Genomic DNA, 10,673 nt, shown 5'->3' with positions numbered 1-10,673 from the left:
GATAAATTTCTTTAGTATACACACTGAAGTCGTCATTATTGAGAGCCAAAATATCATCCAAATATCTAAAAGTATTATTAAATTTGTGTATCAGATGTTGTTTCGATGGGTCTTTGCTGATTTTTGTCATAAATTGTAACTCATAGCAATACAAAAAAAGGTCCGCAATAAGTGGTGCACAGTTAGTCCCCATTGGAATTCCGATAACCTGACAATATACGGAATCTCCAAAGCGAACAAAAATGTTATCTAGTAAAAATTCAAGGGCATATATAGTATCAAAGCATGTCCAATTGACATAGTTTTTTTGTTTATTGCTACTAAAAAATGACCTAAAAGAGTTTGAACATATATATTCACATTCTGACTTTTTAAATGCCCATTTAATTAGGTGTGTGAATTTTTTCTTAATGAGAATGTGAGGCAATGTGGTATATAGGGTAGAAAAATCAAAACTTTGAACAGATTCATAACATTTATTTATTATTATATTCATATGAGGCCATTTCATATAAATGCAAGATACCTGATCTATTTAGAATATTACTTCCCTGACCAATATGTATTGCCAGCTTTTGGTAAAAGAACATATTCATTCGGTACTAATTTTGGTGCGGGACATTTGCGCTTTTCTTGATGGATATTAAATGCACTTCAATTTATAGGATGTTTGCTCTTTTTTCAGGCTTAGGACAGGTAGGTTTGACCTGGCAGAATTAAAGTCATAATTTTCATTATTTCAGGTTAATAGTCATTTCATAGCACATTTGTGTTTAAAAGTCATTTCATAGCACATTTGTGTTTAAAAGTCATTTCATAGCACATTAATATAGTTATATATAGCTAAAAGTAAACATTCTAAAGACATAAAGACTTTGACTATAATCTTCACAGGTAAGTTTTCACTTGTTATCTGAAGCTCAGGGAATGAACAAGTTTAGCTCTTGTAATCTGTCCTGACTGGTATTTCGTCCACATTTTTAATAAATGTTCTAGTTTCTCTTTCTCAATTCTTGACTAAGGTCCCTGTTCATCAATATAACGAATTTTAATGTAATTAACTGACTGTTGCTCAATGATAAAAATCTATCATGACATATAAAAATAAGGAGATGTGGTATGGTTGCCAATGAGACATTTACTAGACAATAACTTTAAACTCTATGTTTAAGACTGTGTCAATGTGAACTAACTTAACCACAAATATAAGTTGATATAAAAAAGAAGATGTGGTATGATTGTCAATGAGACAACTCTCCACAAGAGACCAAATGACACAGAAATTAATGAATTTATTTACGTAATTATTACAACTCATTGAAATAACAGGTACACAACTATAGGTAAAAAGTGCTATTGTCCACTCAATTTAATACAGGTGTATCAAAATTTAAAACAAAAATGTCCATAGTGTTTAGAGCGCAAATGTCATATCATGTTACAGGTAAAAAAGCGCAAACATCCTGTGCGTGAGGCTGTGCCCCACTAACTTTTATGAATAATATGTATAAAAGTTAACCACAAATTTGACAAGTAGAGAGTAAAATCCCATAGATAATAGAGAGACACATGCTGAAAGTTAGTTGGCTGTAATTACTGAGGTTTTGTGAACAGGGTGAATGTTTTAAACCAGAATTGTTGTTGTCTTTTAGGCAATAGTTGAATTTCACAATATATCACTTCACTCATGTCTAGTGCTGTTGTGTAATGATCACAAATGTTTGTACCGCATGTTTTTTTTTTCGAACAGTAGGACTCTTCTAAAAAACATAATCCTTGAAGATGTGTTTCATATTTTTTTATTTTGATGAGTGATGTTTGTTAAATATTGAAAGATGTTCACATAGTATGAAATGCATAAAGTTAATATTGAAAAGTGTTTAGAAACAGGAAACCATCTTAATTAATCATTTTCTCATCTTGAAAAAAATTATCACATTACTAAAACACCATTATCACTGTTTCTTTACTGAAATCCTCCAGCTAACAAATGACTTTACAATTTTTCCTTTTCAATCATTTTCCACCTTATTTTCATGATAGAAAGTTAATTACAAATTATGCAGATAACACAAAATCCAGTCAAAGAACTCATTACTGGCAAATTTTAAGTGTTTAATAATTAACTAAATTCTGTTAAATAGATATAGAAGTTACAAAGGGCAATATGACTTATCTCCCCTTGAAATCAGATCTAAGATGCTCTAGAAACTACTGTGAATGATAGCTTTTGGAACCTGGCTCACTGCTTGACAGTAAGAGCCAGGTGGACCATGATGATGTTTTTGTTTATTGGATACAAAAATAATAATAGAATGTGGGTTGATAACATTTTTCTGACACACTGAAAAGAAATATTTCAATAATACATCTATTAAGTTTCTTTTTGTTGCATTGCAGATTTTTATATAATTGAAATATACAGTTTATTTAAATGTTCTGTTTTTCTAGCCTAATGGGCTGGTGTTTGCTATTAATTGTCATCAATAGTTGGTTTCTGACCTAAATCCATCAGCCATTGTGAAACAAAAAAATCTTCCATTGCCAACTCAGTGGGTTCTGTCTTATTTGTGAACTGAACTATCCTTGAGGCGTGGTTTAAAATTCGAGGTTTATTTTTTCTTTTGATCATCAATCATAGCTGCAATGACTGAAAATGAAACCTAGGTATACCAGTTGACAAAAATAAAACAACAAGTGTAAACTGTGTCATCTTTTCATCTTTGCAAAATTGTCACATATTAGATAAAAATTATGTTTGGTGACAAGAATATTATGTTCGAACATAAAATTATTGAATTTATTAATATCTGGAATCACAGTCTATCATGACAGAAAACAGTTTAAAGATAGGATCCTATTGGAAGTACAATGTAAACCTCTTTTTTGGAAATCTCTGTGAAAACATCTGTGATAATGACACCTTTTTACATATTAAAGATGTATTCCACTATACGTCATATTTCTACCATGGATCTGTTGGGAAATAAATGTAATTTTTTTTCTCTTGGAAACAGTTATGCAGTTTGCTCTGATATTATTTATACATGGATGACAACATCATGGTCTTATATGAAATTGCTTAGATGATGGCCACCTTCCTGGAACATAGATTACCATTGAACTTTATGGGGAAAACATGTAAACAGATTCTTTCACATACAGAATTAATATTTCACATGAATGATCATATAAACTTTGAAGATCCTTGTAGACTTTTCTTTAAATTTTGCTGATTACCAACTGGGATTTTTATGTAACATTCTGTTTGGAAAATATGCAAGTAAATGGCTTCCATTTATTCCTTCGTGTTTTATATTTTTGTGCATTCAGAAATGTTAATGGTTGAGGGGTCTAGGATTAGTCCATATGCAGTTACCACTAGCCTGTCAACTGTGAGAATGTGAGTTTGAAAGGCACTAGTAGCAAAGATGCCTTCCACTCCAGTTTTAATTGAGAAAAATTATCAGTTTTCCCTACGAATGTCAATTGTTTTTCCATGACTCTAGCTTCCTCCACCAACATTATGTAACCAAGATTGATTGTTTAAATGATATTAAATATCAACTAACAAATGATACATAATAATGTATTGCAAAGCTGTTTAGTTGATTATTATACTATTCAGTATGCAAGAATTCCTGAAAATTGTAAATAAATTTAAAGTGAGCCATATTGAGCTGTTTTTAAAGTAAATTCACAGCATGAAGTTACGTAACCTTTTCAGTGTACTATAAATTCTCAGTCTGACACATTAAAAAACAGAAGAGAGTAAAAAAATATAAAGGAACAATATCTATGATGTGTATCACTTGATTATCAAATCTTACCAAGAGAATTTTGTATAAATTATTGATAAAGTTGTCTTAAGACAATCATCAAGCTACTGGTGACATCTGTATACTGTTATGAATAAGGTGGTTGACATTTGCATTAGAAAATAGATTGAAATAGATGTCAGCGGAAAATTGTAGTGTATTAAAACCATTCTTGACAAGATTTTAAGATTGACTGTGTATATCATCAATAATACTACTTCTGCTAACGATAGATATTCATTCAGCTTCTTACCAGTAATGGGGGATAATATGACTGAAGAGATAATTGAAACAGCCAAATGTCCCCCTTATAATTGGATTTCCATGAAAACATTTAATGTCTGAAAATTATTTGTGGAAATTTGTTATTGTTTAAATTATTTTTGATTTATTCACCAATAAATGTAAAATGCATTCGATTTTTGTTTTTATGCAGCCATTTTGTCTAGCCCTGAGCTTTATGATTTGCATATAAATGAGGATGAAAAATGAGTATGGTTGCTTTTAAACATGTATTGTTATTTTTAATTCTACATAAATTGTGAGTTGTTTCAGTCTCCTTAGAAACAATTTACACTGGTTGCGAAAACTTTGACTGAATTGATTCAAAATATACTATATGATTATTTTTTTTAACCAAATAGTTTTGAGATACATTTATTTCTAATATAAAAAAAACATGGACTTTGCCATTTCCATATACCAAGATTTCTTTCTAATGCAAAATGTGCTTTTCTGCTTTCTTTATTTAGCAAAATTATTGCTGGTGATTCCCATAGCAAAACATGAACACTGTATTCAAATTATGTCAAAGTTTTGTAAAACCTTTAGTCACCTACTGTTTATAGTGGATTGATTGAAATAAATCAATAATTGGTAGAATTGTTACATGAAATAAATCAATCAACAATCGGGTAGAATTGTAACGTGAAATAAATCAACAATTGGTAGAATTGTAACGTGAAATAAATCAACAATTGGTAGAATTGTAATGTGAAATAAATCAACACATGGTAGAATTGTAATGTGAAATAAATCAACACATGGTAGAATTGTAATGTAAAATAAATCAACAATTGGTAGAATTGTAATGTGAAATAAATCAACACATGGTAGAATTGTAATGTGAAATAAATCAACAATTGGTAGAATTGTAATGTGAAATAAATCAATAATCAGTAGAATTGTAATGTGAAATAAATCAATAATCGATAGAATTGTAATGTGAAATAAATCAACACTTGGTAGAATTGTGACTGAATAATAAGGAGGGAATCAGAAACATGTTTTCTGTGTCAAATACAACCTGTAATTTTTTATCTTGTTTTTAGTGGTTTGATATATTCTTGAAGTATATCATTATGAACATCATTAAAAGCTCATTTAAGCTCATTATCACAACATGTCTATAGCATTGGAAGACATGTGTCATGAAATAAAAGTTCCTTCATTATAGAAGTTCCAAATGGAAGACATATTATGTAATATTATATCCATTAGAACAAATATAACAGTATTAACAGAATAAAGGGATATAGAGTATTTGTTCCAATAGGATCAGTTATTATGGCACCGATTAGATTGTATGTAACAAAGTTTACAGGGGAGCTTCTGTTAGGCAGAACAAATATGTTGACACATGAACGCCTGAATTGATCATATTAACTTTATAGTTAAAAAATTACTCATTGCAGTTTAGCTGGAAGATAACAAACTAATAAGTAGATATTTTTGAAAAGTTACATTTGTATCTTGAGAAAATTGCTACCTGTAATGTATGAGAAATGTTGTAAAACAATCAAAGATTAACACTATCTTAACCTAAGGAATGTTCTGCAGTCATATCTGTTCTTTTTTTAAGTTATTTAAGTGTGGAATTTTAAAGTGTCTCTTATAAAAAATAATAAGACTAAAGTCTACATCTTTGATGATTGATTGTTTTAATTAACAGTAGTATTTACAAACCAGACATATGCATTCTTTGAATATAAAAATAAAGAGATGTAGTATGATTGCCAATGAGACAACTATCCACGAAAGTTCAAATGAAGTGGATGTAAGCAATTAAAGGCAATCATATGGCCTTCAACAATGAAGTCTTGTTTATGGTAAACAACATTTTTTGACCATGTCTTTTTCGGGGTTGATTGAAATGATACTTTGTCAATTGTACATATTGTATAACTGCAGGCATGGATTCAAAGGGGGTACTCAACCTCTGAATATAAATTAAGGAGATGTGGGGTGATTGCCAATGAGACAACTATCCAACAGTTTCCAATGTGAAGTGGATTTAAGCAATAATAGGTCACCGTACAGCTATAAGATGCTCCAAATGAAAAAAAACAGACAGCAACTAACGACAACCACTGAATTACAGGCTCATGACTTGGGACAGGCACATGAAGAATTTGGCAGGGTTAAACATGTTTGGAGATGGAAAAAAATTGTGTTATACTATAATAATAATGAAAATTGTGTTATAATAATGGATTCAAGGGGATATGTGAGGGTACTTTTGTTCCAGTGCAATGCAATGCACTACTGATTTATTTCTTCACATAATAAGTGTGTTTTTTCCATTCACTAGTGTATAATTTTTTCCGACAGGAAAGAGTACACTGTCGGAAAAGAATCGCTGTTAAGGTATAGATACAGATTTACCAAAAAAATGAAAATCCTGGCTCTTCCTCTGTTCTACTTACTGAAATACTTCAAATTTATTTTAATGTACTTTTCAATCACAACAGTATGTTTGATGTTCAGTATATCGCTCAGGAATAATTCCATTTTCCATCAATAGTTATTTCACAAATCTGGCACCTTTTAGTTGATAAATGATTCCCACTAATTCAGACCTTGTTAGTAATTATGACAATTGTACCATAATGTTGAATAATGATTAGGACAAATTGATTTCCTAACCTTTGAATGACTAGAAGTTCATTGTTCTTTAATGATGACTTTGTCATGACATTAATTGTCACCAATTGATACTGTTAAATTGTTTCCAGTTATATTGATTGAGTCATTAACTTATTTGGAGGGAAATGCTATTGAAAAAAAGATACTGTTGTTCAGGTCACTATTGAAAAAACTTTTATCATCAACTTAATATAGAGATAATATTACCTCAGTTAAAAAAAAAATTCAAATACATAATATTTGTAATACAGCATTGATAATTGTGGTTGATCCAACAAGATTACACTCAGATTTCGTAACTGGTACTCTCTTGAAACAAAGATAATGCTATGTTTTGTAAAATGATAAAAAAGATAAGGGTAGGTTGATCAGTCTAGTTTCTATGTAGTCTTTTGTGGACTCCTTTTTAGCTCACCTGGCCTAAAAGGCCAAGTGAGCTTTTCTCATCACTTCACTTCAGTCTTCCGTGGTCCGTCGTCTTCGTCATTAACTTTTACAAAAATCTTCTGCTTTTAAACTATTGGGCCAAAATTTAAACCAAACTTGGCCACAATCATCATTAGGGTATCTAGTTTAAAAAATGTGTCTTATGACATCCCACCTGCCATTTACCAACATGGCAGACAGGGCTAAAAATAGAACATAGAGATGTAATGCAAGTTTGATCTATTATCTTGAAAACTTCTTTAAATAGAGAAAATCTGAAAGAGGCAGAAATGTTCATAATGATGAGATCTACCTATTGTCTATTTACTTCCAAACTGTCGGACTACTTCTTATAGGAGTTATTGCCCTTAAATGATGAATTTTACCGATTGTTTTCATACTTGTGTAATATCTGAAAACTTTAATAGATAGAGAGAAGATTTATATACAAAAACTGATCAGCAAGACAAGATCTTCAAATAAGTCAACATGGTTGAAATCATCGGACAACTCCTTATTCTAGTTATTGCCCTTAAATGACGATTTTATCAATTTTTTTGCATTTTTGCTTTATCTGAAAAACTGTAGTAGATAGATAAAAACTTAAATAAGTAGATACTCTTAAAATTGTCTGATGACCACTTTTTGGAGTTATTGCCCTTTGATAATGATTTTTTTTTTACCATTTTTTTGCGTTCTTGCCTAAAATCTTAAAAACTATAATAGATAGATAGAAACTTAAATAAGCAAAAATGATCAGCAAGACTTGATCTACCAATAAGTCAAATAGCGGAAATCCTCAGTGAGCTCCTTGTAGTAGTTCTTGCTCTTTAATGATGATTTTTACTAATATTTTACGTTTTTGCCTACTATCTTGAAAACTGTAAAAGATAGATAGACTCTTTATATAGCAAAAATGATCAACAAGACAAGATCTTCAAATAAGTCTTATTTTGCCAAAATCGTTGGTTTACACTTTATAGGAGTGATTGCCTTAAATGATTAACTTTTTTAACATTTTTGTGTTTTGGGCTAAAATTAATGAAAATATAGAGAAACTGTAAACAAAAAATTGATCAGCAAAACAAGATCAACAACAACAAAAAAGCTTTTTGTCATGAATTCTATTCTTGTCCACAATGTTGGAGAGAATCCATTGTTGAAGATGCTCATAGACCTAGGTGAGCAACACAGGCTCTAGTTTGTTATGGCGCTGTCAGTTTTTCTTCAACTTGGGAGTTTTGAATATCTTTGGTATTGTCTGCCTCTTTTTTAAAGGTCAGGAGTTTTTTTCAAATTATATTTTTTTTACCTTCAGTCTTTTATATTTTGGAGACATTTTTACTGTAATAGGGATAATGATTAGGAAGGGGGGGGGGGGGTAAAATATAGGGTATGTCTATATTAACAGTCAACACTTACAACATTGATGATTAGTATAATCCATTCGTTTTCAATATCAGTTATTGAATTATACATTTAATAAATTACTTCAGAAAACAAATGATTTTCTTTCATATTTTGTGTTTAGAATTAATATTTTAAAAGAAGGATCAAATAAGATACTTTCTCAGCAGGTAACTTCTAATTGTATATACATTAACATACCATCATAATCATTCAATCAGTACATTAGGGAATCTACAAAGATATTTTGAAATATTTTATATCAAATGGAAATTCCGATATTTCACAAGACATAAGAGCAGCTTATAAGTTATTCATTTTACAACATATAAGGTCTAATGCAAGTAATAAATGACATTTTAGTGTTTGCTTATCATAATTTTCTGCCTTTAATTTATCACTTATTTAATTTGCGTTATTGATAAATGGGCTTGATGTTGACAAAAACTATGAAAAATAGATAACATTGTAATCTCTATAAAGATCATTAAAAAGGAACAATTAATTAATAAACTACAGGTATAAAGAAGTAAATCATGCAGTGTGGAATAACTTTTTAAAAAATAGTTATTTGTTCAGTCTTTTTATTGTCCAGGGAGGAGTCATTTAAATAACATATTCTCTTATCCAGGGCTTCAGAGCAGTTATTTCACTGAATGCTGATAATAACTCATTGCAATCTTGCTCATTTTTTGTCTACAAAGCTTTTTAAACTGTCTCAATATACTGAGATGCATAAGAATGTGTTAAAATCAACACATTCATTGTAAAGTTAAAATCTTATTCAAATGTTAAGTAATTACAGCTATCATGAAGGATTAGGGTTTGAAAATCTAAATTTTCTTCATTATGTTTGCTTATATGACGACTGCACCACATATTTCCAAGTTAAAGATGGCATTTTGTAGTCTATGCTAGTGTTTGAATCTATAATATCTCATTTAGAAAAGAGAATTGATTGATTTAATTTATCCCTTGATAAGATTTAAAGGTCCTGGAAACATATTTATTCACTTAACTACAGCATATCTAAAGAATCTGTGCAAGTCTAGCTGTAATACTGCACCACATATTTCCAAGTTATAGCACTGATAGACATCTATTCTAGTGTTGCAGTCTGCCATTTCATTTTCAAAAGAGAAAATCTTGGGCACCTGAGTGCATCCCTAGTATTTGGAGGCTTTGCTTTGCTCGATCTTTGTGTTTTTTGTGTAACTATATTTTATTATTGTTGTTTGTCTCTTGTCCTTTTTATTTTTGGCTATACAGCATTGTATCTCAGTTTTTATTCAAAAGATTTCCATTGAATTTATACTTCCATTTTGAGAGAAGATTGAAATTTCCTGAAAACATAACATTTACTTTGAATTGCCTGATGCATAACACTAATGTGTATAATATTGAAACATTTATCAGTTTAATGTTTGATACAATATTCTATGATGAATTTTAAGTGTTTTCTTTAGTCTACTGGTCTCAGGGGAGTAGTTCATTTTTGCTAGCATTGGAAAATAATCATTATATTTTGTATAATGATTTTTTCTGTTGTGTTTTAGCTTTAATTTTATCTTAATTTGTGTGTTTGTAATAGAGAAAGAGGTTTTAATAACAACAATTTCATCTCCATGCATGCTTTTTTCCCAAATGGGTAGAGGATACACCTTATCGCTATTTGTCGGCCATTACTGGACATCACAAAGGTTCCCGTAAAATTTTGACATCATACTGGAAAATGTCTGACGCCACAAAGAAAAAGTTATTGTTGTATGAGGTAAGTAGTTCATGTGGCACAATTTCTTGGGTCAAGTGGCGCAGATTCCCAAATAGCGATAAGGTCTATTGTGAATGGTTAGGTATACTTTGCTGTTGAAAATTGTTGGCATCTTGAATGTTTTAATTAAAATACAGAATGTTCAAATCTAAAAAAATCTGTCTTTGACATAATTTCAATTTTTCTAACAAAATCTAATTATATGGAATCCAATATTCAATGCCATACAACTTATTCAGATCAATTTAATTAAGTCAGCAAGATTGTTTTCCGTAGAAAGAAAATTTCTCACCTTTGATGAAAAATTATTAATGGAAATTCCTGTA

Source organism: Mytilus californianus, unplaced genomic scaffold, assembly GCF_021869535.1.
Source record: "Mytilus californianus isolate M0D057914Y unplaced genomic scaffold, xbMytCali1.0.p SCAF_9, whole genome shotgun sequence".
Lineage (NCBI taxonomy): Eukaryota > Metazoa > Mollusca > Bivalvia > Mytilida > Mytilidae > Mytilus > Mytilus californianus.
Note: the sequence above shows the minus strand (reverse complement) of the source record.